The sequence below is a fragment of the Salvelinus fontinalis genome, unplaced genomic scaffold (genome assembly GCF_029448725.1).
Source record: "Salvelinus fontinalis isolate EN_2023a unplaced genomic scaffold, ASM2944872v1 scaffold_0003, whole genome shotgun sequence".
Lineage (NCBI taxonomy): Eukaryota > Metazoa > Chordata > Actinopteri > Salmoniformes > Salmonidae > Salvelinus > Salvelinus fontinalis.
The window spans coordinates 167,418-195,210 of NW_026600212.1; positions in this window are offsets into that span (position 1 = coordinate 167,418).

The following is a 27,793-nucleotide window of genomic DNA, read 5'->3' on the forward strand; positions in this document are numbered from 1 at the left end:
CACTATCAGATTAGAGCCATAATGGAGACTAGGTATCTACCACCCCACTACCACTACCAGATTAGAGCCATAATGGAGACTAGGTATCTACCACCCCACTACCACTATCAGATTAGAGCCATAAGGGCACTTGGCATCTATCACCCCAATACCACTATCAGATTAGAGCCATAAAGGCACTAGGCATCTACCACCCCACTACCACTATCAGATTAGAGCCATAATGGAGACTAGGTATCTACCACTCCACTACCACTATCAGATTAGAGCCATAAGGGCACTAGGCATCTACCACCCCACTACCACTATCAGATTAGAGCCATAAAGGCACTAGGCATCTACCACCCCACTACCACTATCAGATTAGAGCCATAATGGAGACTAGGTATCTACCACCCCACTACCACTATCAGATTAGAGCCATAATGGAGACTAGGTATCTACCACCCCACTACCACTACCAGATTAGAGCCATAATGGAAACTAGGTATCTACCACTCCACTACCACTATCAGATTAGAGCCATAAAGGCACTAGGCATCTACCACCCCACTACCACTATCAGATTAAAGCCATAATGGAGACTAGGTATCTACCACCCCACTACCACTATCAGATTAGAGCCATAATGGAGACTAGGTATGTACCACCCCACTACCACTACCAGATTAGAGCCATAATGGAAACTAGGTATCTACCACCCCACTACCACTATCAGATTAGAGCCATAATGGAGACTAGGTATCTACCACCCCACTACCACTATCAGATTAGAGCCATAATGGAGACTTGTTATCTACCACCCCACTACCACTATCAGATTAGAGCCATAAGGGCACTAGGCATCTACCACCCCACTACCACTATCAGATTAGAGCCATAAAGGCACTAGGCATCTACCACCCCACTTCCACTATTAGATTAGAGCCATAATGGAGACTAGGTATCTTTCACCCCACTACCACTATCAGATTAGAGCCATAATGGAGACTAGGTATCTACCACTATCAGAGTAAAGCCATAAGGGCACTAGACATCTACCACCCCACTACCACTATCAGATTAGAGCCATAATGGAGACTAGACATCTACCACTATCAGAGTAAAGCCATAAGGGCACTAGACATCTACCACCCCACTACCACTATCAGATTAGAGCCATAATGGAGACTAGGTATCTACCACCCCACTACCACTATCAGATTAAAGCCATAATGGAGACTAGGTATCTACCACCCCACTACCACTATCAGATTCGAGCCATAAAGGCACTAGGCATCTACCACCCCCCTACCACTATCAGATTAGAGCCATAATGGAGACTAGGTATCTAACACCCCACTACCACTATCAGATTAGAGCCATTATTGGAGACTAGGTATCTACCACCCCACTACCACTACCAAATTAGAGCCATAATGGATACTAGGTATCTACCACCCCACTACCACTATCAGATTAGAGCCATAACGGAGACTAGGTATCTACCACCCCACTACCTCTATCAGATTAGAGCCATAATGGAGAGTAGGTATCTTCCACCCCACTACAACTATCAGCTTAGAGCCATAGTGGAGACTAAGTATCTACCACCCCACTACCACTATCAGATTAGAGCCATAATGGAGACTAGGTATCTACCACCCCTCTACCACTATCAGATTAGAGCCATAATGGAGACTAGGTATCTACCACCCCTCTACCTCTATCAGATTAGAGCCATAATGGAGACTAGGTATCTACCACCCCACTACCTCTATCAGATTAGAGCCATAAGGGCACTAGGCATCTACCACCCCACTACCACTATCAGATTAGAGCCATAACGGAGACTAGACATCTACCACCCCAATACTACTACCAGATTAGAGCCATAAGGGCACTAGACATCTATCACCCCACTACCACTATCAGATTAGAGCCATAAGGGCACTAGGCATCTATCACCCCACTACCACTATCAGATTAGAGCCATAAAGGCACTAGGTAACTTTCACTCCACTACCACTATCAGATTATAGCCATAATGGAGACTAGGTATCTACCACCCCACTACCACTATCAGATTAGAGCCATAATGGAGACTAGGTATCTACCACCCCTCTACCACTACCAGATTAGAGCCATAATGGAGACTAGGTATCTACCACCCCACTACCACTATCAGATTAGAGCCATAAGGGCACTTGGCATCTATCACCCCACTACCGCTATCATATTAGAGCCATAAGGGCACTAGGCATCTACCACCCCACCACCTCTATCAGATTAGAGCCATAATGGAGACTAGGTATCTCCCACCCCACTACCACTATTAGATTAGAGCCATACTGGAGACTAGGTATCTACCACCCCACTACCACTATCAGATTAGAGCCATTATTGGAGACTAGGTATCTACCACCCCACTACCACTACCAAATTAGAGCCATAATGGATACTAGGTATCTACCACCCCACTACCACTATCAGATTAGAGCCATAACGGAGACTAGGTATCTACCACCCCACTACCTCTATCAGATTAGAGCCATAATGGAGAGTAGGTATCTTCCACCCCACTACAACTATCAGCTTAGAGCCATAGTGGAGACTAAGTATCTACCACCCCACTACCACTATCAGATTAGAGCCATAATGGAGACTAGGTATCTACCACCCCTCTACCACTATCAGATTAGAGCCATAATGGAGACTAGGTATCTACCACCCCTCTACCTCTATCAGATTAGAGCCATAATGGAGACTAGGTATCTACCACCCCACTACCTCTATCAGATTAGAGCCATAAGGGCACTAGGCATCTACCACCCCACTACCACTATCAGATTAGAGCCATAACGGAGACTAGACATCTACCACCCCAATACTACTACCAGATTAGAGCCATAAGGGCACTAGACATCTATCACCCCACTACCACTATCAGATTAGAGCCATAATGGAGACTAGGTATCTACCACCCCACTACCACTATCAGATTAGAGCCATACGGGCACTAGGCATCTATCACCCCACTACCACTATCAGATTAGAGCCATAAAGGCACTAGGTATCTTTCACTCCACTACCACTATCAGATTAGAGCCATAATGGAGACTAGGTATCTACCACCCCACTACCACTACCAGATTAGAGCCATAATGGAGACTAGGTATCTACCACCCCACTACCACTATCAGATTAGAGCCATAAGGGCACTTGGCATCTATCACCCCAATACCACTATCAGATTAGAGCCATAAAGGCACTAGGCATCTACCACCCCACTACCACTATCAGATTAGAGCCATAATGGAGACTAGGTATCTACCACTCCACTACCACTATCAGATTAGAGCCATAAGGGCACTAGGCATCTACCACCCCACTACCACTATCAGATTAGAGCCATAAAGGCACTAGGCATCTACCACCCCACTACCACTATCAGATTAGAGCCATAATGGAGACTAGGTATCTACCACCCCACTACCACTATCAGATTAGAGCCATAATGGAGACTAGGTATCTACCACCCCACTACCACTACCAGATTAGAGCCATAATGGAAACTAGGTATCTACCACTCCACTACCACTATCAGATTAGAGCCATAAAGGCACTAGGCATCTACCACCCCACTACCACTATCAGATTAAAGCCATAATGGAGACTAGGTATCTACCACCCCACTACCACTATCAGATTAGAGCCATAATGGAGACTAGGTATGTACCACCCCACTACCACTACCAGATTAGAGCCATAATGGAAACTAGGTATCTACCACCCCACTACCACTATCAGATTAGAGCCATAATGGAGACTAGGTATCTACCACCCCACTACCACTATCAGATTAGAGCCATAATGGAGACTTGTTATCTACCACCCCACTACCACTATCAGATTAGAGCCATAAGGGCACTAGGCATCTACCACCCCACTACCACTATCAGATTAGAGCCATAAAGGCACTAGGCATCTACCACCCCACTTCCACTATTAGATTAGAGCCATAATGGAGACTAGGTATCTTTCACCCCACTACCACTATCAGATTAGAGCCATAATGGAGACTAGGTATCTACCACTATCAGAGTAAAGCCATAAGGGCACTAGACATCTACCACCCCACTACCACTATCAGATTAGAGCCATAATGGAGACTAGACATCTACCACTATCAGAGTAAAGCCATAAGGGCACTAGACATCTACCACCCCACTACCACTATCAGATTAGAGCCATAATGGAGACTAGGTATCTACCACCCCACTACCACTATCAGATTAAAGCCATAATGGAGACTAGGTATCTACCACCCCACTACCACTATCAGATTCGAGCCATAAAGGCACTAGGCATCTACCACCCCCCTACCACTATCAGATTAGAGCCATAATGGAGACTAGGTATCTAACACCCCACTACCACTATCAGATTAGAGCCATTATTGGAGACTAGGTATCTACCACCCCACTACCACTACCAAATTAGAGCCATAATGGATACTAGGTATCTACCACCCCACTACCACTATCAGATTAGAGCCATAACGGAGACTAGGTATCTACCACCCCACTACCTCTATCAGATTAGAGCCATAATGGAGAGTAGGTATCTTCCACCCCACTACAACTATCAGCTTAGAGCCATAGTGGAGACTAAGTATCTACCACCCCACTACCACTATCAGATTAGAGCCATAATGGAGACTAGGTATCTACCACCCCTCTACCACTATCAGATTAGAGCCATAATGGAGACTAGGTATCTACCACCCCTCTACCTCTATCAGATTAGAGCCATAATGGAGACTAGGTATCTACCACCCCACTACCTCTATCAGATTAGAGCCATAAGGGCACTAGGCATCTACCACCCCACTACCACTATCAGATTAGAGCCATAACGGAGACTAGACATCTACCACCCCAATACTACTACCAGATTAGAGCCATAAGGGCACTAGACATCTATCACCCCACTACCACTATCAGATTAGAGCCATAAGGGCACTAGGCATCTATCACCCCACTACCACTATCAGATTAGAGCCATAAAGGCACTAGGTAACTTTCACTCCACTACCACTATCAGATTATAGCCATAATGGAGACTAGGTATCTACCACCCCACTACCACTATCAGATTAGAGCCATAATGGAGACTAGGTATCTACCACCCCTCTACCACTACCAGATTAGAGCCATAATGGAGACTAGGTATCTACCACCCCACTACCACTATCAGATTAGAGCCATAAGGGCACTTGGCATCTATCACCCCAATACCACTATCAGATTAGAGCCATAAGGGCTCTAGGCATCTACCACCCCACTACCACTATCAGATTAGAGCCATAAAGGCACTAGGCATCTACCACCCCACTACCACTATCAGATTAAAGCCATAATGGAGACTAGGTATCTACCACTCCACTACCACTATCAGATTAGAGCCATAATGGAGACTAGGTATGTACCACCCCACTACCACTACCAGATTAGAGCCATAATGGAAACTAGGTATCTACCACCCCACTACCACTATCCGATTAGAGCCATAATGGAGACTAGGTATCTACCACCCCACTACCACTATCAGATTAGAGCCATAATGGAGACTAGTTATCTACCACCCCACTACCACTATCAGATTAGAGCCATAAGGGCACTAGGCATCTACCACCCCACTACCACTATCAGATTAGAGCCATAAAGGCACTAGGCGTCTACCACCCCACTTCCACTATTAGATTAGAGCCATAATGGAGACTAGGTATCTATCACCCCACTACCACTATCAGATTAGAGCCATAATGGAGACTAGGTATCTACCACCCCACTACCACTACCAGATTAGAGCCATAATGGAGACTAGGTATCTACCACTATCAGAGTAAAGCCATAAGGGCACTAGACATCTACCACCCCACTACCACTATCAGATTAGAGCCATAATGGAGACTAGACATCTACCACTATCAGAGTAAAGCCATAAGGGCACTAGACATCTCCCACCCCACTACCACTATCAGATTAGAGCCATAATGGAGACTAGGTATCTACCACCCCTCTACCTCTATCAGATTAGAGCCATAATGGAGACTAGGTATCTACCACCCCACTACCACTATGTGATTAGAGCCATAATGGAGACTAGGTATCTACCACCCCACTACCACTATCAGATTAGAGCCATAATGGAGACTAAGTATCTACCACCCCACTACCTCTATCAGATTAGAGCCATAATGGAGAGTAGGTATCTTCCACCCCACTACAACTATCAGCTTAGAGCCATAGTGGAGACTAGGTATCTACCACCCCTCTACCACTACCAGATTAGAGCCATAATGGAAACTAGGTATCTACCACCCCTCTACCACTAATAGATTAGAGCCATAATGGAGACTAGGTATCTACCACCCCTCTACCTCTATCAGATTAGAGCCATAATGGAGACTAGGTATCTACCACCCCACTACCACTATCAGATTAGAGCCATAAGGGCACTAGGCATCTATCACCCCACTACCACTATCAGATTAGAGCCATAAAGGCACTAGGTATCTTTCACTCCACTACCACTATCAGATTAGAGCCATAATGGAGACTAGGTATCTACCACCCCACTACCACTATCAGATTAGAGCCATAATGGAGACTAGGTATCTACCACCCCTCTACCACTACCAGATTAGAGCCATAATGGAGACTAGGTATCTACCACCCCACTACCACTATCAGATTAGAGCCATAAGGGCCCTTGGCATCTATCACCCCAATACCACTATCAGATTAGAGCCATAAAGGCACTAGGCATTTACCACCCCACTACCACTATCAGATTAGAGCCATAATGGAGACTAGGTATCTACCACTCCACTACCACTATCAGATTAGAGCCATAAGGGCATTAGGCATCTACCACCCCACTACCACTATCAGATTAGAGCCATAAAGGCACTAGGCATCTACCACCCCACTACCACTATCATATTAGAGCCATAATGGAGACTAGGTATCTACCACCCCACTACCACTATCCGATTAGAGCCATAATGGAGACTAGGTATCTACCACCCCACTACCACTACCAGATTAGAGCCATAATGGAAACTAGGTACCTACCACTCCACTACCACTATCAGATTAGAGCCATAAGGGCACTAGTCATCTACCACCCCACTACCACTATCAGATTAGAGCCATAAAGGCACTAGGCATCTACCACCCCACTACCACTATCAGATTAGAGCCATAATGGAGACTAGGTATCTACCACCCCACTACCACTATCAGATTAGAGCCATAATGGAGACTAGGTATGTACCACCCCACTACCACTACCAGATTAGAGCCATAATGGAAACTAGGTATCTACCACCCCACTACCACTATCAGATTAGAGCCATAATGGAGACTAGGTATCTACCACCCCACTACCACTATCAGATTAGAGCCATAATGGAGACTGGTTATCTACCACACCACTACCACTATCAGATTAGAGCCATAAGGGCACTAGGCATCTACCACCCCACTACCACTATCAGATTAGAGCCTTAAAGGCACTAGGCATCTACCACCCCACTTCCACTATTAGATTAGAGCCATAATGGAGACTAGGTATCTATCACCCCACTACCACTATCAGATTAGAGCCATAATGGAGACTAGACATCTACCACTATCAGATTAAAGCCATAAGAGCACTAGACATCTACCACCCCACTACCACTATCAGATTAGAGCCATAATGGAGACTAGGTATCTCCCACCCCACTACCACTATCAGATTAGAGCCATAATGGAGACTAGGTATCTACCACCCCTCTACCTCTATCAGATTAGAGCCATAATGGAGACTAGGTATCTACCACCCCACTACCACTATGTGATTAGAGCCATAATGGAGACTAGGTATCTACCACCCCACTACCACTATCAGATTAGAGCCATAATGGAGACTAGGTATCTACCACCCCACCACCACTATCAGATTAGAGCCATAAAGGCAGTAGGCATCAACCACCCCACTACCACTATCAGATTAGAGCCATAATGGAGACTAGACATCAACCACCCGACTACCGCTATCATATTAGAGCCATAAAGGCACTAGGTATCTCCCACCCCACTACCACTATTAGATTAGACCCATAATGGAGACTAGGTATCTACCACCCCACTACCTCTATCAGATTAGAGCCATAAGGGCACTAGGCATCTACCACCCCACTACCACTATCAGATTAGAGCCATAATGGAGACTAGGTATCTACCACCCCACTACCACTATCAGATTAGAGCCATAACGGAGACTAGACATCTACCACCCCAATACTACTACCAGATTAGAGCCATAAGGGCACTATACATCTACCACCCCACTACCACTATCAGATTAGAGCCATAAGGGAGATTAGTCATTTACCACCCCACTACCTCTATCAGATTAGAGCCATAATGGAGACTAGTCATTTACCACCCCACTACCTCTATCAGATTAGAGCCATAATGGAGACTAGGTATCTACCACCCCACTACCACTACCAGATTAGAGCCATAATGGAGACTAGGTATCTACCACACCACTACCACTACCAGATTAGAGCCATAATGGAGACTTTTTATCTACCACAACACTACCACTACCATATTAGAGCCATAATGGAGACTAGGTATCTACCACCCCACTACCACTACCAGGTTAGAGCCATAATGGAGACTAGGTATCTCCCACGACACTACCACTATCAGATTAGAGCCATAATGGAGACTAGGTATCTACCACCCCACTACCACTACCAGATTAGAGCCATAATGGAAACTAGGTATCTACCACTCCACTACCACTATCAGATTAGAGCCATAAGGGCACTAGTCATCTACCACCCCACTACCACTATCAGATTAGAGCCATAAAGGCACTAGGCATCTACCACCCCACTACCACTATCAGATTAGAGCCATAATGGAGACTAGGTATCTACCACCCCACTACCACTATCAGATTAGAGCCATAATGGAGACTAGGTATGTACCACCCCACTACCACTACCAGATTAGAGCCATAATGGAAACTAGGTATCTACCACCCCACTACCACTATCAGATTAGAGCCATAATGGAGACTAGGTATCTACCACCCCACTACCACTATCAGATTAGAGCCATAATGGAGACTGGTTATCTACCACACCACTACCACTATCAGATTAGAGCCATAAGGGCACTAGGCATCTACCACCCCACTACCACTATCAGATTAGAGCCATAAAGGCACTAGGCATCTACCACCCCACTACCACTATCAGATTAGAGCCATAATGGAGACTAGACATCTACCACTATCAGATTAAAGCCATAAGAGCACTAGACATCTACCACCCCACTACCACTATCAGATTAGAGCCATAATGGAGACTAGGTATCTCCCACCCCACTACCACTATCAGATTAGAGCCATAATGGAGACTAGGTATCTACCACCCCTCTACCTCTATCAGATTAGAGCCATAATGGAGACTAGGTATCTACCACCCCACTACCACTATGTGATTAGAGCCATAATGGAGACTAGGTATCTACCACCCCACTACCACTATCAGATTAGAGCCATAATGGAGACTAGGTATCTACCACCCCACCACCACTATCAGATTAGAGCCATAAAGGCAGTACGCATCAACCACCCCACTACCACTATCAGATTAGAGCCATAATGGAGACTAGACATCAACCACCCCACTACCGCTATCATATTAGAGCCATAAAGGCACTAGGCATCTACCACCCCACTACCACTATCAGATTAGAGCCATAATGGAGACTAGGTATCTACCACCCCACTACCACTATCAGATTAGAGCCATAATGGAGACTAGGTATCTACCACCCCACTACCACTACCAGATTAGAGCCATAATGGAAACTAGGTATCTACCACCCCACTACCACTATCAGATTAGAGCCATAATGGAGACTAGGTATCTACCACCCCACTACCACTATCAGATTAGAGCCATAATGGAGACTGGTTATCTACCACACCACTACCACTATCAGATTAGAGCCATAAGGGCACTAGGCATCTACCACCCCACTACCACTATCAGATTAGAGCCATAAAGGCACTAGGCATCTACCACCCCACTTCCACTTTTAGATTAGAGCCATAATGGAGACTAGGTATCTATCACCCCACTACCACTATCAGATTAGAGCCATAATGGAGACTAGACATCTACCACTATCAGATTAAAGCCATAAGAGCACTAGACATCTACCACCCCACTACCACTATCAGATTAGAGCCATAATGGAGACTAGGTATCTCCCACCCCACTACCACTATCAGATTAGAGCCATAATGGAGACTAGGTATCTACCACCCCTCTACCTCTATCAGATTAGAGCCATAATGGAGACTAGGTATCTACCACCCCACTACCACTATGTGATTAGAGCCATAATGGAGACTAGGTATCTACCACCCCACTACCACTATCAGATTAGAGCCATAATGGAGACTAGGTATCTACCACCCCACCACCACTATCAGATTAGAGCCATAAAGGCAGTAGGCATCAACCACCCCACTACCACTATCAGATTAGAGCCATAATGGAGACTAGACATCAACCACCCCACTACCGCTATCATATTAGAGCCATAAAGGCACTAGGCATCTACCACCCCACCACCTCTATCAGATTAGAGCCATAATGGAGACTAGGTATCTCCCACCCCACTACCACTATTAGATTAGACCCATAATGGAGACTAGGTATCTACCACCCCACTACCTCTATCAGATTAGAGCCATCAGGGCACTAGGCATCTACCACCCCACTACCACTATCAGATTAGAGCCATAATGGAGACTAGGTATCTACCACCCCACTACCACTATCAGATTAGAGCCATAACGGAGACTAGACATCTACCACCCCAATACTACTACCAGATTAGAGCCATAAGGGCACTAGACATCTACCACCCCACTACCACTATCAGATTAGAGCCATAAGGGAGATTAGTCATTTACCACCCCACTACCTCTATCAGATTAGAGCCATAATGGAGACTAGTCATTTACCACCCCACTACCTCTATCAGATTAGAGCCATAATGGAGACTAGGTATCTACCACCCCACTACCACTACCAGATTAGAGCCATAATGGAGACTAGGTATCTACCACACCACTACCACTACCAGATTAGAGCCATAATGGAGACTTTTTATCTACCACAACACTACCACTACCATATTAGAGCCATAATGGAGACTAGGTATCTACCACCCCACTACCACTACCAGGTTAGAGCCATAATGGAGACTAGGTATCTCCCACGACACTACCACTATCAGATTAGAGCCATAATGGAGACTAGGTATCTACCACAACACTACCACTATCAGATTAGAGCCTTAATGGAGACTAGGTATCTACCACCCCTCTAGCTCTATCAGATTATAGCCATAATGGAGACTAGGTATCTACCACCCCACTACCACTATGTGATTAGAGCCATAATGGAGACTAGGTATCTACCACCCCACTACCACTATCAGATTAGAGCCATAATGGAGACTAGACATCTACCACCCCACTACCAGTATCAGATTAGAGCCATAATGGAGACTAGGCATCTACCACCACACTACCACTATCAGATTAGCGCCATAAGGGCACTAGGCATCTACCACCCTGCTACCACTATCAGATTAGAGCCATAAGGGCACTAGACATCTACCACCCCACTATCACTATCAGATTAGAGCCATAATGGAGACTAGGTATCTACCACCCCACTACCACTATCAGATTAGAGCCATAAGGGCACTAGGCATCTATTTCCCACTACCACTATCAGATTAGAGCCATAGGCAGAGCCAGAGCCATTGGCATCTACTACCCCACTACCACTATCAGATTAGAGCCAAAATGGAGACTAGGTATCTACCACCCCACTACCACTGTCAGATTAGCGCCATAATGGAGACTAGGTATCTACCACCCCACTACCACTACCAGATTAGAACCATAATGGAGACTAGGTATCTACCACACCACTACCACTATCAGATTAGAGCCATAATGGAGACTAGGTATCTACAACCCCACTACCTCTATCAGATTAGAGCCATAATGGAGACTAGGTATCTACCACCCCACTACCACTACCAGATTAGAGCCATAATGGAGACTAGGTATCTACCTTCCCACTACCACTATCAGATTAGAGCCATAATGGAGACTAGGTATCTACCACCCCACTACCACTATCAGATTAGAGCCATAATGGAGACTAGGTATCTACCACCCCACTACCTCTATCAGATTAGAGCCATAATGGAGAGTAGGTATCTTCCACCCCACTACCACTATCAGATTAGAGCCATAATGGAGACTAGGTATCTACCACCCCACTACCACTATCAGATTAGAGCCATAAAGCCACTAGGCATTTACCACCCCACTACCACTATCAGATTAGAGCCATAATGGAGACTAGACATCAACCACCCCACTACCGCTATCATATTAGAGCCATAAAGGCACTAGGCATCTACCACCCCACCACCTCTATCAGATTAGAGCCATAATGGAGACTAGGTATCTCCCACCCCACTACCACTATTAGATTAGACCCATAATGGAGACTAGGTATCTACCACCCCACTACCTCTATCAGATTAGAGCCATCAGGGCACTAGGCATCTACCACCCCACTACCACTATCAGATTAGAGCCATAATGGAGACTAGGTATCTACCACCCCACTACCACTATCAGATTAGAGCCATAACGGAGACTAGACATCTACCACCCCAATACTACTACCAGATTAGAGCCATAAGGGCACTAGACATCTACCACCCCACTACCACTATCAGATTAGAGCCATAAGGGAGATTAGTCATTTACCACCCCACTACCTCTATCAGATTAGAGCCATAATGGAGACTAGTCATTTACCACCCCACTACCTCTATCAGATTAGAGCCATAATGGAGACTAGGTATCTACCACCCCACTACCACTACCAGATTAGAGCCATAATGGAGACTAGGTATCTACCACACCACTACCACTACCAGATTAGAGCCATAATGGAGACTTTTTATCTACCACAACACTACCACTACCATATTAGAGCCATAATGGAGACTAGGTATCTACCACCCCACTACCACTACCAGGTTAGAGCCATAATGGAGACTAGGTATCTCCCACGACACTACCACTATCAGATTAGAGCCATAATGGAGACTAGGTATCTACCACAACACTACCACTATCAGATTAGAGCCTTAATGGAGACTAGGTATCTACCACCCCTCTAGCTCTATCAGATTATAGCCATAATGGAGACTAGGTATCTACCACCCCACTACCACTATGTGATTAGAGCCATAATGGAGACTAGGTATCTACCACCCCACTACCACTATCAGATTAGAGCCATAATGGAGACTAGACATCTACCACCCCACTACCAGTATCAGATTAGAGCCATAATGGAGACTAGGCATCTACCACCACACTACCACTATCAGATTAGCGCCATAAGGGCACTAGGCATCTACCACCCTGCTACCACTATCAGATTAGAGCCATAAGGGCACTAGACATCTACCACCCCACTATCACTATCAGATTAGAGCCATAATGGAGACTAGGTATCTACCACCCCACTACCACTATCAGATTAGAGCCATAAGGGCACTAGGCATCTACCACCCCACTACCACTATCAGATTAGAGCCATAGGCAGAGCCAGAGCCATTGGCATCTACTACCCCACTACCACTATCAGATTAGAGCCAAAATGGAGACTAGGTATCTACCACCCCACTACCACTGTCAGATTAGCGCCATAATGGAGACTAGGTATCTACCACCCCACTACCACTACCAGATTAGAACCATAATGGAGACTAGGTATCTACCACACCACTACCACTATCAGATTAGAGCCATAATGGAGACTAGGTATCTACAACCCCACTACCTCTATCAGATTAGAGCCATAATGGAGACTAGGTATCTACCACCCCACTACCACTACCAGATTAGAGCCATAATGGAGACTAGGTATCTACCTTCCCACTACCACTATCAGATTAGAGCCATAATGGAGACTAGGTATCTACCACCCCACTACCACTATCAGATTAGAGCCATAATGGAGACTAGGTATCTACCACCCCACTACCTCTATCAGATTAGAGCCATAATGGAGAGTAGGTATCTTCCACCCCACTACCACTATCAGATTAGAGCCATAATGGAGACTAGGTATCTACCACCCCACTACCACTATCAGATTAGAGCCATAAAGCCACTAGGCATTTACCACCCCACTACCACTATCAGATTAGAGCCATAATGGAGACTAGGTATCTACCACCTCACTACCACTATCAGATTAGAGCCATAATGGAGACTAGGTATCTACCACCCCTCTACCTCTATCAGATTAGAGCCATAATGGAGACTAGGTATCTACCACCCCTCTACCACTATCAGATTAGAGCCATAATGGAGACTAGGTATCTACCACCCCACTACCACTATCGGATTAGAGCCATAATGGAGACTAGGTATCTACCACCCCACTACCACTATCAGATTAGAGCCATAATGGACACTAGGTATCTACCACAACACTACCACTACCAGATTAGAGCCATAATGGAGACTAGGTATCTACCACCCCACTACCACTATCAGATTAGAGCCATAAGGGCACTAGGCATCTATCAACCCACTACCACTATCAGATTAGAGCCATAAGGGCACTAGACATCTACCACCCCACTACCACTATCAGATTAGAGCCATAAGGGAGATTAGTCATTTACCACCCCACTACCTCTGTCAGATTAGAGCCATAATGGAGACTAGGTATCTCCCACCCCACTACCACTATTAGATTAGAGCCATAATGGAGACTAGGTATCTACCACCCCTCTACCTCTATCAGATTAGAGCCATAATGGAGACTAGGTATCTACCACCCCACTATCACTATCAGATTAGAGCCATAATGGAGACTAGGTATCTACCACCCCACTACCACTATCAGATTAGAGCCATAAGGGCACTAGGCATCTACCACCCCACTACCACTATCAGATTAGAGCCATAGGCAGAGCCAGAGCCATTGGCATCTACTACCCCACTACCACTATCAGATTAGAGCCAAAATGGAGACTAGGTATCTACCACCCCACTACCACTGTCAGATTAGCGCCATAATGGAGACTAGGTATCTACCACCCCACTACCACTACCAGATTAGAACCATAATGGAGACTAGGTATCTACCACACCACTACCACTATCAGATTAGAGCCATAATGGAGACTAGGTATCTACAACCCCACTACCTCTATCAGATTAGAGCCATAATGGAGACTAGGTATCTACCACCCCACTACCACTACCAGATTAGAGCCATAATGGAGACTAGGTATCTACCTTCCCACTACCACTATCAGATTAGAGCCATAATGGAGACTAGGTATCTACCACCCCACTACCACTATCAGATTAGAGCCATAATGGAGACTAGGTATCTACCACCCCACTACCTCTATCAGATTAGAGCCATAATGGAGAGTAGGTATCTTCCACCCCACTACCACTATCAGATTAGAGCCATAATGGAGACTAGGTATCTACCACCCCACTACCACTATCAGATTAGAGCCATAAAGCCACTAGGCATTTACCACCCCACTACCACTATCAGATTAGAGCCATAATGGAGACTAGGTATCTACCACCTCACTACCACTATCAGATTAGAGCCATAATGGAGACTAGGTATCTACCACCCCTCTACCTCTATCAGATTAGAGCCATAATGGAGACTAGGTATCTACCACCCCTCTACCACTATCAGATTAGAGCCATAATGGAGACTAGGTATCTACCACCCCACTACCACTATCAGATTAGAGCCATAATGGAGACTAGGTATCTACCACCCCACTACCACTATCAGATTAGAGCCATAATGGACACTAGGTATCTACCACAACACTACCACTACCAGATTAGAGCCATAATGGAGACTAGGTATCTACCACCCCACTACCACTATCAGATTAGAGCCATAAGGGCACTAGGCATCTATCAACCCACTACCACTATCAGATTAGAGCCATAAGGGCACTAGACATCTACCACCCCACTACCACTATCAGATTAGAGCCATAAGGGAGATTAGTCATTTACCACCCCACTACCTCTGTCAGATTAGAGCCATAATGGAGACTAGGTATCTCCCACCCCACTACCACTATTAGATTAGAGCCATAATGGAGACTAGGTATCTACCACCCCTCTACCTCTATCAGATTAGAGCCATAATGGAGACTAGGTATCTACCACCCCACTACCTCTATCAGATTAGAGCCATAAGGGCACTAGGCATCTACCACCCCACTACCACTATCAGATTAGAGCCATAATGGAGACTAGACATCTACCACCCCAATACTACTACCAGATTAGAGCCATAAGGGCACTAGACATCTACCACCCCACTACCACTATCAGATTAGATCCATAAGGGAGATTAGTCATTTACCACCCCACTACCTCTGTCAGATTAGAGCCATAATGGAGACTAGGTATCTCCCACCCCACTACCACTATTAGATTAGAGCCATAATGGAGACTAGGTATCTACCACCCCTCTACCTCTATCAGATTAGAGCCATAATGGAGACTAGGTATCTACCACCCCACTACCACTATCAGATTAGAGCCATAAGGGAGATTAGTTATTTACCACCCCACTACCTCTATCAGATTAGAGCCATAATGGAGACTAGTCATTTACCACCCCACTACCTCTATTAGATTAGAGCCATAATGGAGACCAGGTATCTACCACCCCTCTACCTCTATCAGATTAGAGCCATAATGGAGACTAGGTATCTACCACCCCACTACCACTATCAGATTAGAGCCATAAGGGAGATTAGTTATTTACCACCCCACTACCTCTATCAGATTAGAGCCATAATGGAGACTAGTCATTTACCACCCCACTACCTCTATCAGATTAGAGCCATAATGGAGACTAGGTATCTACCACACCACTACCACTACCAGATTAGAGCCATAATGGAGACAAGGTATCTACCACCCCACTACCACTATCAGATTAGAGCCTTAAGGGCACTAGGCATCTACCACCCCACTACCACTATCAGATTAAAGCCATAATGGAGACTAGGTATAAAACACCCCACTACCACTATCAGATTAGAGCCATAATTGAGAAAAGGTTTCTGCCACCCCTCTACCACTACCAGATTAGAGCCATAATGGAGACTAGGTATCTACCACCCCACTACCACTATCAGATTAGAGCCATAATGGAGACTAGGTATCTACCACCCCACTACCACTACCAAATTAGAGCCATAATGGATACTAGGTATCTATCACCCCACTACCACTATCAGATTAGAGCCATAACGGAGACTAGGTATCTACCACCCCACTACCTCTATCAGATTAGAGCCATAATGGAGAGTAGGTATCTTCCACCCCACTACAACTATCAGTTTAGAGCCATAGTGGAGACTAGGTATCTACCACCCCACTACCACTATCAGATTAGAGCCATAATGGAGACTAGGTATCTACCACCCCTCTACCACTATCAGATTAGAGTCATAATGGAGACTAGGTATCTACCACCCCTCTACCTCTATCAGATTAGAGCCATAATGGAGACTAGGTATCTACCACCCCACTACCTCTATCAGATTAGAGCCATAAGGGCACTAGGCATCTACCACCCCACTACCACTATCAGATTAGAGCCATAACGGAGACTAGACATCTACCACCCCAATACTACTACCAGATTAGAGCCATAAGGGCACTAGACATCTATCACCCCACTACCACTATCAGATTAGAGCCATAATGGAGACTAGGTATCTACCACCCCTCTACCTCTATCAGATTAGAGCCATAATGGAGACTAGGTATCTACCACCCCACTACCACTATCAGATTAGAGCCATAAGGGAGATTAGTTATTTACCACCCCACTACCTCTATCAGATTAGAGCCATAATGGAGACTAGTCATTTACCACCCCACTACCTCTATCAGATTAGAGCCATAATGGAGACTAGGTATCTACCACCCCACTACCACTACCAGATTAGAGCCATAATGGAGACTAGGTATCTACCACACCACTACCACTACCAGATTAGAGCCATAATGGAGACAAGGTATCTACCACCCCACTACCACTATCAGATTAGAGCCATAAGGGCACTAGGCATCTACCACCCCACTACCACTATCAGATTAAAGCCATAATGGAGACTAGGTATAAAACACCCCACTACCACTATCAGATTAGAGCCATAATTGAGAAAAGGTTTCTGCCACCCCTCTACCACTACCAGATTAGAGCCATAATGGAGACTAGGTATCTACCACCCCACTACCACTATCAGATTAGAGCCATAATGGAGACTAGGTATCTACCACCCCACTACCACTACCAAATTAGAGCCATAATGGATACTAGGTATCTACCACCCCACTACCACTATCAGATTAGAGCCATAACGGAGACTAGGTATCTACCACCCCACTACCACTATCAGATTAGAGCCATAATGGAGACTAGGTATCTACCACCCCACTACCACTACCAAATTAGAGCCATAATGGATACTAGGTATCTACCACCCCACTACCACTATCAGATTAGAGCCATAACGGAGACTAGGTATCTACCACCCCACTACCTCTATCAGATTAGAGCCATAATGGAGAGTAGGTATCTTCCACCCCACTACAACTATCAGTTTAGAGGCATAATGGAGACTAGGTATCTCCCACCCCACTACCACTATTAGATTAGAGCCATAATGGAGACTAGGTATCTACCACCCCTCTACCTCTATCAGATTAGAGCCATAATGGAGACTAGGTATCTACCACCCCACTACCACTATCAGATTAGAGCCATAAGGGAGATTAGTTATTTACCACCCCACTACCTCTATCAGATTAGAGCCATAATGGAGACTAGTCATTTACCACCCCACTACCTCTATTAGATTAGAGCCATAATGGAGACCAGGTATCTACCACCCCTCTACCACTATCAGATTAGAGTCATAATGGAGACTAGGTATCTACCACCCCTCTACCTCTATCAGATTAGAGCCATAATGGAGACTAGGTATCTACCACCCCACTACCTCTATCAGATTAGAGCCATAATGGCACTAGGCATCTACCACCCCACTACCACTATCAGATTAGAGCCATAACGGAGACTAGACATCTACCACCCCAATACTACTACCAGATTAGAGCCATAAGGGCACTAGACATCTATCACCCCACTACCACTATCAGATTAGAGCCATAATGGAGACTAGGTATCTACCACCCCTCTACCTCTATCAGATTAGAGCCATAATGGAGACTAGGTATCTACCACCCCACTACCACTATCAGATTAGAGCCATAAGGGAGATTAGTTATTTACCACCCCTCTACCTCTATCAGATTAGAGCCATAAGGGCACTAGACATCTACCACCCCACTACCACTATCAGATTAGAGCCATAAGGGAGATTAGTCATTTACCACCCCACTACCTCTGTCAGATTAGAGCCATAATGGAGACTAGGTATCTCCCACCCCACTACCACTATTAGATTAGAGCCATAATGGAGACTAGGTATCTACCACCCCTCTACCTCTATCAGATTAGAGCCATAATGGAGACTAGGTATCTACCACCCCACTACCTCTATCAGATTAGAGCCATAAGGGCACTAGGCATCTACCACCCCACTACCACTATCAGATTAGAGCCATAATGGAGACTAGACATCTACCACCCCAATACTACTACCAGATTAGAGCCATAAGGGCACTAGACATCTACCACCCCACTACCACTATCAGATTAGATCCATAAGGGAGATTAGTCATTTACCACCCCACTACCTCTGTCAGATTAGAGCCATAATGGAGACTAGGTATCTCCCACCCCACTACCACTATTAGATTAGAGCCATAATGGAGACTAGGTATCTACCACCCCTCTACCTCTATCAGATTAGAGCCATAATGGAGACTAGGTATCTACCACCCCACTACCACTATCAGATTAGAGCCATAAGGGAGATTAGTTATTTACCACCCCACTACCTCTATCAGATTAGAGCCATAATGGATACTAGTCATTTACCACCCCACTACCTCTATTAGATTAGAGCCATAATGGAGACCAGGTATCTACCACCCCTCTACCTCTATCCAATTTGTAAGTCGCTCTGGATAAGAGCGTCTGCTAAATGACTTAAATGTAAATCAGATTAGAGCCATAATGGAGACTAGGTATCTACCACCCCACTACCACTATCAGATTAGAGCCATAAGGGAGATTAGTTATTTACCACCCCACTACCTCTATCAGATTAGAGCCATAATGGAGACTAGTCATTTACCACCCCACTACCTCTATCAGATTAGAGCCATAATGGAGACTAGGTATCTACCACACCACTACCACTACCAGATTAGAGCCATAATGGAGACAAGGTATCTACCACCCCACTACCACTATCAGATTAGAGCCTTAAGGGCACTAGGCATCTACCACCCCACTACCACTATCAGATTAAAGCCATAATGGAGACTAGGTATAAAACACCCCACTACCACTATCAGATTTGAGCCATAATTGAGAAAAGGTTTCTGCCACCCCTCTACCACTACCAGATTAGAGCCATAATGGAGACTAGGTATCTACCACCCCACTACCACTATCAGATTAGAGCCATAATGGAGACTAGGTATCTACCACCCCACTACCACTACCAAATTAGAGCCATAATGGATACTAGGTATCTATCACCCCACTACCACTATCAGATTAGAGCCATAACGGAGACTAGGTATCTACCACCCCACTACCTCTATCAGATTAGAGCCATAATGGAGAGTAGGTATCTTCCACCCCACTACAACTATCAGTTTAGAGCCATAGTGGAGACAAGGTATCTACCACCCCACTACCACTATCAGATTAGAGCCATAATGGAGACTAGGTATCTACCACCCCTCTACCACTATCAGATTAGAGTCATAATGGAGACTAGGTATCTACCACCCCTCTACCTCTATCAGATTAGAGCCATAATGGAGACTAGGTATCTACCACCCCACTACCTCTATCAGATTAGAGCCATAAGGGCACTAGGCATCTACCACCCCACTACCACTATCAGATTAGAGCCATAACGGAGACTAGACATCTACCACCCCAATACTACTACCAGATTAGAGCCATAAGGGCACTAGACATCTATCACCCCACTACCACTATCAGATTAGAGCCATAATGGAGACTAGGTATCTACCACCCCTCTACCTCTATCAGATTAGAGCCATAATGGAGACTAGGTATCTACCACCCCACTACCACTATCAGATTAGAGCCATAAGGGAGATTAGTTATTTACCACCCCACTACCTCTATCAGATTAGAGCCATAATGGAGACTAGTCATTTACCACCCCACTACCTCTATCAGATTAGAGCCATAATGGAGACTAGGTATCTACCACCCCACTACCACTACCAGATTAGAGCCATAATGGAGACTAGGTATCTACCACACCACTACCACTACCAGATTAGAGCCATAATGGAGACAAGGTATCTACCACCCCACTACCACTATCAGATTAAAGCCATAATGGAGACTAGGTATAAAACACCCCACTACCACTATCAGATTAGAGCCATAATTGAGAAAAGGTTTCTGCCACCCCTCTACCACTACCAGATTAGAGCCATAATGGAGACTAGGTATCTACCACCCCACTACCACTATCAGATTAGAGCCATAATGGAGACTAGGTATCTACCACCCCACTACCACTACCAAATTAGAGCCATAATGGATACTAGGTATCTACCACCCCACTACCACTATCAGATTAGAGCCATAACGGAGACTAGGTATCTACCACCCCACTACCTCTATCAGATTAGAGCCATAATGGAGAGTAGGTATCTTCCACCCCTCTACAACTATCAGTTTAGAGCCATAATGGAGACTAGGTATCTCCCACCCCACTACCACTATTAGATTAGAGCCATAATGGAGACTAGGTATCTACCACCCCTCTACCTCTATCAGATTAGAGCCATAATGGAGACTAGGTATCTACCACCCCACTACCACTATCAGATTAGAGCCATAAGGGAGATTAGTTATTTACCACCCCACTACCTCTATCAGATTAGAGCCATAATGGAGACTAGTCATTTACCACCCCACTACCTCTATTAGATTAGAGCCATAATGGAGACCAGGTATCTACCACCCCTCTACCACTATCAGATTAGAGTCATAATGGAGACTAGGTATCTACCACCCCTCTACCTCTATCAGATTAGAGCCATAATGGAGACTAGGTATCTACCACCCCACTACCTCTATCAGATTAGAGCCATAATGGCACTAGGCATCTACCACCCCACTACCACTATCAGATTAGAGCCATAACGGAGACTAGACATCTACCACCCCAATACTACTACCAGATTAGAGCCATAAGGGCACTAGACATCTATCACCCCACTACCACTATCAGATTAGAGCCATAATGGAGACTAGGTATCTACCACCCCTCTACCTCTATCAGATTAGAGCCATAATGGAGACTAGGTATCTACCACCCCACTACCACTATGAGATTAGAGCCATAAGGGAGATTAGTTATTTACCACCCCACTACCTCTATCAGATTAGAGCCATAATGGAGACTAGGTATCTACCACCCCTCTACCTCTATCAGATTAGAGCCATAATGGAGACTAGGTATCTACCACCCCACTACCACTATCAGATTAGAGCCATAAGGGAGATTAGTTATTTACCACCCCACTACCTCTATCAGATTAGAGCCATAATGGAGACTAGTCATTTACCACCCCACTACCTCTATCAGATTAGAGCCATAATGGAGACTAGGTATCTACCACCCCACTACCACTACCAGATTAGAGCCATAATGGAGACTAGGTATCTACCACACCACTACCACTACCAGATTAGAGCCATAATGGAGACAAGGTATCTACCACCCCACTACCACTATCAGATTAGAGCCATAAGGGCACTAGGCATCTACCACCCCACTACCACTATCAGATTAAAGCCATAATGGAGACTAGGTATAAAACACCCCACTACCACTATCAGATTAGAGCCATAATTGAGAAAAGGTTTCTGCCACCCCTCTACCACTACCAGATTAGAGCCATAATGGAGACTAGGTATCTACCACCCCACTACCACTATCAGATTAGAGCCATAATGGAGACTAGGTATCTACCACCCCACTACCACTACCAAATTAGAGCCATAATGGATACTAGGTATCTACCACCCCACTACCACTATCAGATTAGAGCCATAACGGAGACTAGGTATCTACCACCCCACTACCTCTATCAGATTAGAGCCATAATTGAGAGTAGGTATCTTCCACCCCACTACAACTATCAGTTTAGAGCCATAATGGAGACTAGGTATCTCCCACCCCACTACCACTATTAGATTAGAGCCATAATGGAGACTAGGTATCTACCACCCCTCTACCTCTATCAGATTAGAGCCATAATGGAGACTAGGTATCTACCACCCCACTACCACTATCAGATTAGAGCCATAAGGGAGATTAGTTATTTACCACCCCACTACCTCTATCAGATTAGAGCCATAATGGAGACTAGTCATTTACCACCCCACTACCTCTATTAGATTAGAGCCATAATGGAGACCAGGTATCTACCACCCCTCTACCTCTATCAGATTAGAGCCATAATGGAGACTAGGTATCTACCACCCCACTACCACTATCAGATTAGAGCCATAAGGGAGATTAGTTATTTACCACCCCACTACCTCTATCAGATTAGAGCCATAATGGAGACTAGTCATTTACCACCCCACTACCTCTATCAGATTAGAGCCATAATGGAGACTAGGTATCTACCACACCACTACCACTACCAGATTAGAGCCATAATGGAGACAAGGTATCTACCACCCCACTACCACTATCAGATTAGAGCCATAAGGGCACTAGGCATCTACCACCCCACTACCACTATCAGATTAAAGCCATAATGGAGACTAGGTATAAAACACCCCACTACCACTATCAGATTAGAGCCATAATTGAGAAAAGGTTTCTGCCACCCCTCTACCACTACCAGATTAGAGCCATAATGGAGACTAGGTATCTACCACCCCACTACCACTATCAGATTAGAGCCATAATGGAGACTAGGTATCTACCACCCCACTACCACTACCAAATTAGAGCCATAATGGATTCTAGGTATCTACCACCCCACTACCACTATCAGATTAGAGCCATAACGGAGACTAGGTATCTACCACCCCACTACCTCTATCAGATTAGAGCCATAATGGAGAGTAGGTATCTTCCACCCCACTACAACTATCAGTTTAGAGCCATAGTGGAGACTAGGTATCTACCACCCCACTACCACTATCAGATTAGAGCCATAAGGGCACTAGGCATCTACCACCCCACTACCACTATCAGATTAAAGCCATAATGGAGACTAGGTATAAAACACCCCACTACCACTATCAGATTAGAGCCATAATTGAGAAAAGGTTTCTGCCACCCCTCTACCACTACCAGATTAGAGCCATAATGGAGACTAGGTATCTACCACCCCACTACCACTATCAGATTAGAGCCATAATGGAGACTAGGTATCTACCACCCCACTACCACTACCAAATTAGAGCCATAATGGATACTAGGTATCTACCACCCCACTACCACTATCAGATTAGAGCCATAACGGAGACTAGGTATCTACCACCCCACTACCACTATCAGATTAGAGCCATAATGGAGACTAGGTATCTACCACCCCACTACCACTACCAAATTAGAGCCATAATGGATACTAGGTATCTACCACCCCACTACCACTATCAGATTAGAGCCATAACGGAGACTAGGTATCTACCACCCCACTACCTCTATCAGATTAGAGCCATAATGGAGAGTAGGTATCTTCCACCCCACTACAACTATCAGTTTAGAGGCATAATGGAGACTAGGTATCTCCCACCCCACTACCACTATTAGATTAGAGCCATAATGGAGACTAGGTATCTACCACCCCTCTACCTCTATCAGATTAGAGCCATAATGGAGACTAGGTATCTACCACCCCACTACCACTATCAGATTAGAGCCATAAGGGAGATTAGTTATTTACCACCCCACTACCTCTATCAGATTAGAGCCATAATGGAGACTAGTCATTTACCACCCCACTACCTCTATTAGATTAGAGCCATAATGGAGACCAGGTATCTACCACCCCTCTACCACTATCAGATTAGAGTCATAATGGAGACTAGGTATCTACCACCCCTCTACCTCTATCAGATTAGAGCCATAATGGAGACTAGGTATCTACCACCCCACTACCTCTATCAGATTAGAGCCATAATGGCACTAGGCATCTACCACCCCACTACCACTATCAGATTAGAGCCATAACGGAGACTAGACATCTACCACCCCAATACTACTACCAGATTAGAGCCATAAGGGCACTAGACATCTATCACCCCACTACCACTATCAGATTAGAGCCATAATGGAGACTAGGTATCTACCACCCCTCTACCTCTATCAGATTAGAGCCATAATGGAGACTAGGTATCTACCACCCCACTACCACTATCAGATTAGAGCCATAAGGGAGATTAGTTATTTACCACCCCTCTACCTCTATCAGATTAGAGCCATAAGGGCACTAGACATCTACCACCCCACTACCACTATCAGATTAGAGCCATAAGGGAGATTAGTCATTTACCACCCCACTACCTCTGTCAGATTAGAGCCATAATGGAGACTAGGTATCTCCCACCCCACTACCACTATTAGATTAGAGCCATAATGGAGACTAGGTATCTACCACCCCTCTACCTCTATCAGATTAGAGCCATAATGGAGACTAGGTATCTACCACCCCACTACCTCTATCAGATTAGAGCCATAAGGGCACTAGGCATCTACCACCCCACTACCACTATCAGATTAGAGCCATAATGGAGACTAGACATCTACCACCCCAATACTACTACCAGATTAGAGCCATAAGGGCACTAGACATCTACCACCCCACTACCACTATCAGATTAGATCCATAAGGGAGATTAGTCATTTACCACCCCACTACCTCTGTCAGATTAGAGCCATAATGGAGACTAGGTATCTCCCACCCCACTACCACTATTAGATTAGAGCCATAATGGAGACTAGGTATCTACCACCCCTCTACCTCTATCAGATTAGAGCCATAATGGAGACTAGGTATCTACCACCCCACTACCACTATCAGATTAGAGCCATAAGGGAGATTAGTTATTTACCACCCCACTACCTCTATCAGATTAGAGCCATAATGGATACTAGTCATTTACCACCCCACTACCTCTATTAGATTAGAGCCATAATGGAGACCAGGTATCTACCACCCCTCTACCTCTATCCAATTTGTAAGTCGCTCTGGATAAGAGCGTCTGCTAAATGACTTAAATGTAAATCAGATTAGAGCCATAATGGAGACTAGGTATCTACCACCCCACTACCACTATCAGATTAGAGCCATAAGGGAGATTAGTTATTTACCACCCCACTACCTCTATCAGATTAGAGCCATAATGGAGACTAGTCATTTACCACCCCACTACCTCTATCAGATTAGAGCCATAATGGAGACTAGGTATCTACCACACCACTACCACTACCAGATTAGAGCCATAATGGAGACAAGGTATCTACCACCCCACTACCACTATCAGATTAGAGCCTTAAGGGCACTAGGCATCTACCACCCCACTACCACTATCAGATTAAAGCCATAATGGAGACTAGGTATAAAACACCCCACTACCACTATCAGATTTGAGCCATAATTGAGAAAAGGTTTCTGCCACCCCTCTACCACTACCAGATTAGAGCCATAATGGAGACTAGGTATCTACCACCCCACTACCACTATCAGATTAGAGCCATAATGGAGACTAGGTATCTACCACCCCACTACCACTACCAAATTAGAGCCATAATGGATACTAGGTATCTATCACCCCACTACCACTATCAGATTAGAGCCATAACGGAGACTAGGTATCTACCACCCCACTACCTCTATCAGATTAGAGCCATAATGGAGAGTAGGTATCTTCCACCCCACTACAACTATCAGTTTAGAGCCATAGTGGAGACAAGGTATCTACCACCCCACTACCACTATCAGATTAGAGCCATAATGGAGACTAGGTATCTACCACCCCTCTACCACTATCAGATTAGAGTCATAATGGAGACTAGGTATCTACCACCCCTCTACCTCTATCAGATTAGAGCCATAATGGAGACTAGGTATCTACCACCCCACTACCTCTATCAGATTAGAGCCATAAGGGCACTAGGCATCTACCACCCCACTACCACTATCAGATTAGAGCCATAACGGAGACTAGACATCTACCACCCCAATACTACTACCAGATTAGAGCCATAAGGGCACTAGACATCTATCACCCCACTACCACTATCAGATTAGAGCCATAATGGAGACTAGGTATCTACCACCCCTCTACCTCTATCAGATTAGAGCCATAATG